General features: G+C 48.2%; 1 pseudogene; it reads right to left on the minus strand.

Moving 5' to 3' along the window:
• Positions 1–2194: 2194 nt before the first annotated feature.
• Positions 2195–3145, minus strand: LOC102130488 (melanoma-associated antigen 4-like; annotated as a pseudogene).
• Between the last annotated feature and the right edge of the window lie 993 nt (positions 3146–4138).

The following is a 4138-nucleotide window of genomic DNA, read 5'->3' on the forward strand; positions in this document are numbered from 1 at the left end:
GGAAAACACTTAGAGACTGTGTCGAAGATAACCAGAGTGGTATCCAGATGTCCAAAAGTCACTGTCCCATGTGAATTTTTGTATCACAATGGTTGTTGATATCACATGGCTTCCTGAGTGAGAGATGGGACAACCAGAGGACTTCTACAGGGAGAATAAATGCTCCCTGTCAGGAAGAAAGCAGGTGATTCTAGGCTGCTCTGTGGGGACCAATGACAAGCTGCTCAGCAGGCCAGGTTCCAGAGTCAGACAAATAATATGGAAGTGACCAGGAGAAATGTGCTTTAATTCCGGAAAGTGCTGGGACTAGACAGAAATGACCATATCTGGGCAGTCAGGTCTTGAGGAACCCAGCATACACCAGTCCTAAATGGTGTTTGATTCTCATTGTCACCTCCAGGTCTGCTTTTAGTATCTTGTGCTCAAGGTCCTTCTTTTTTGTCACCTGAGCGACATGGTGCAGTGCTGAAAAGAGAAATGAAGTACCAGTCAGAAGGTCAGCCTCGGGCTGCGGGGAGTGGGAGCTGTATGGGCTCTAAAGGAATTCAGACCAGGGGTCTGGTTCCAGTCCTGTTCCTTACTAGCCACGTGATCCTGGGAAATACCCAAGAAATACCGTTATTATGCTCCAATTCACAAGCCCCATGACCCTTGATTCTTCATCTGTAAGCAGATTTGATAAGCCCTGTCTAGTAGGACAGTTGGAGTGTATGCAATGTAGATGAAACACCTGGCTCAGGGCCTAGTGTAAATTAGAAGTTTAAAGAGGGGCAGATGCCTGTTATTTCCAATATTATTTGACCCCAGGCCCTAGGACTCTGGGATTTTGCTGTTGTCTTTCTTTTCCAAGAATTATCAGAGAACATACAGCTCAATAGGACATGGAATAATTAGACAAAAAATGAAGTTCCATCCATAAAATTTAGTAAGTGGTTACCTCTTAGAAAATGTACTTCAAAATTTGGGTATGCAGGAGTTTTCTGCAGCCAGACTCAGTTCAAAGTTCCTAGATTTTGAGTCAGAGACCAACTCCTTCCCTCGCTCCCATATGCTTCTCCATGCAAATAACTATTTTCATTCATTTTGTCACCACCTTGCTTACAACTGGTCAAACTGCACTTGAGATAATCTAACTAGAATTCATTTTTAATAGAGTCAGCTCTAGTTCTCTCAGTCAGGCAGAAAAGTACCTGGCCAGTGGCTTCTGGGTCTCCTTTCCAGGGAGATTTATGCTTCTCTCTCAGGAAACGTTTTCAGATGATAAGTGTTCATCACGTAGCTCTTGTACTGTGTTCAACAGCACTGGGACTAAAACACAAGACACTTTCCATTCCTACTCCACTCTTCTCTGTTCATCCACCATCATAAAAGAACTGTTCAGTTTTCCATTATGAGCTTTTCTCACACCCTCTGAGAATCTGGACAACGCTCACCTGGAGCACCACACCCTCACCCCTCTCTTACTTTTTTTCTACATCTTAGATGGCATTTCACCACCTTAATTATATGACTGCTGCTCCTAGACTTTACTACCCTGTGGGTAGGGGTGAGTCTGGCTTACCTTAGCATCTCCACTATTAACCCAGGGCCTTCCACAGAGCAAATGCTCAGTGCATAGAGATGAAATGAGCCAGTGAACAAGAAGAATTATTTATTCAGATTTAATTTATCTTACATTCTCAAAGGCCAAGGAAATCCAGGTATGCATTTTTTTAAAAAAGAATTTACAGAATAGACTGAGTATAAGGCAAGAATTAAATATTTTTAATTTCTTTACCTCGTCAATTTTCCTGCTAACTCATTTACATTTCTAAATGAATACTTACTCCACTGCTGTTACTATGTCCCAATTCACAAAATAGAATGCACTTCCCAATCTGAATAAAAAGCAAGACTCTTACTCCTAAACTATGTAAACAGCACTGTGTGTGACTACTATCATTCATAAATTTGAATGCTGAAGTTCATTCAACCATCCATTAAAAGGAACATTTGAATAATTCCAAAAGGAAACAAAGATAAATCTCAAAGTCACCCAATAGAACAGAAATCCACTACTAAGAATGCTGACTGCTCTCTTCAAAGAGTGAAGAATGGGCCTCATGTCACATAAGGCAGGGGAAACTACTGGACGGAGCCCTGGAAGATGCACTGGCCCAGCCCCCCTCCCACTGACCCTGGCTGCAACTCATGCTCAGACTCCCTCTCCCTCCTCTCTCAAAGCTGCTTCACGCAGGGATGGGTAGGAAATGCGAACTCTTGCATTGACCCTGACCACATGCTCCAGGACTTTCAAGTAGCTGGTTTCAGCAAGCGCCCTTGGACCCCAGAGTATCTCATAGCATACGGGATCACTGGCAGGCACCTGCCGGTACTCCAGGTAGTTTTCCTGCACCAAATCTTGGGTGAGCAGCTTCCTGGGCTTCCCACAGACACTGTGCTCCCTCCCAACGTACACCTTCATCACACTCAGCTCCTCCCAGATTTTCTCCTCAGGGACGCATTTGCCCTCCATTGCGATCATGCCCAGGACGATTATCAGGAGGCCCGTCTTGGGTATGATCTGATTATTATCAACTACCAGGCCATCATAGGAGTCCCAGGCAGGTGACAAGGGTGTAGGTGTTGCTAGTGGGTTCCACTTCCTTAATGTCAATGCCAAAGACCAGCTGCGAGGACTCGGAGGCTTTGCCGAAGATCACAGGAAAATAGTGCTTGTAATTTTTGATGACACTCTCCAGCATTTCTGCCTTTGTGACTGGCTCCTTGACTCAATACTTGAGAAGCAGAAAATGAATCAAGTCAGTCACCTTCTTACTGAGTGCTGCTCAGAACACGGACTCCAGGTCAGGAAAGGTACTTGGCCCGTCCTCTTCTTGGTTTCTGGAGCCCTTAATGGATTACCTCCATAGAGTGAAATCAATGGCAGTGGGGAAGGCAGAGGCTTCCTGAGGACTCTGGAGAGGAACTGGCGACCCAGCAGCAGGCACCTCCCCAGGGTGCCTGGGACCAGAGGAGAGGAGGAGGACGCAACCTCCTGCTCTTCAGTAGCGGCAGCCTGCGCACTCACCAGGCCCAGGGCCTCTTCTTGGACCTCAAGGCCTTCCTCAGGCTTGCAGTGCTGACTCTTCTGTTCAAGAGACATGATGACTCTGGTCAGGGCAGGAGTGTGGGCAGGAGCTGGGCAATGGATACCCACTGGCCTGGAGAGAGAGGGAGCATGTGAGAGCCTCAGCTGAGAACTGAACCTTGGAGACTCTAACAAAGGTTTACTTACAGATCTTCTCCTTTGGTGCTTCTCTAGGGCCTCCTGGGGATCCTCTGGGACCTCCTGGAGATCCTCTGGAGCCTCCTGGTGATCCTGGTGAGCCTGTCCCCTGAGAACCTGAAGGAAAAAGTGAGAGGACACCTCAGGGTACACAAGCAAGCAGAGGCTGATTCTGCAGGACTGATGGTAGAGAGGGTGAGGCCCATGGGTTCTGGGGCGGTGGGGGCCATTAGTGTGCATTCAGGGCAAACATTCATTGCTGGTACTAGACATCTGCATCTCCTCTGCTCTGTGACCGGAGGGCACTGCCTCAGACCAAGGCCTCAGTGTCTGTTTCCCGGAGCTCCTGGGAGAGGAATGCATGGACCCTCAGGGTGCAGACTGCAAGCACAGCCTCAGGACCCCAGTGCTAACAGGAGGGCAAGCTGGAATCTGTGAGGTCTCCACCCTCCTGTGGTGGATGGTCCCCTCTGTGCTCATGCAGGGCCGTTACCCTTCTCCTGGCAAGGCCTGGATCCCACCCTTTTGCTGGCCTGAGAAACTCAGATTAAGAGCTCACATCCCTGATAGGGAACAGGACATAAGGAGACTCACATCTGGCCATACTGTGCCCAGGTCCTCCTGGGAAGGACAGCAAGAGATGCTGAAATCCATTGGAATCCATGTGTTCTGGGTGAGGAACCTGCTTGGTACTCACCTTGTCTCCTGGCAGGGCCTAAGACGCTCCCTCTACTGACCTGAGTGCAGACCCCTCAGACCAAGGTGACACCACTGACACCAATGATCCCAGGGTAAGTGGGGTGGGGGACACCTCAGCAGACAGCCCTGCCAATGATTTCTGGAGTGATAGCAGGGGCAGGGCAGATTTCT

This window comes from Macaca fascicularis, chromosome X (genome assembly GCF_037993035.2).
Source record: "Macaca fascicularis isolate 582-1 chromosome X, T2T-MFA8v1.1".
In the NCBI taxonomy this organism is placed as follows: domain Eukaryota; kingdom Metazoa; phylum Chordata; class Mammalia; order Primates; family Cercopithecidae; genus Macaca; species Macaca fascicularis.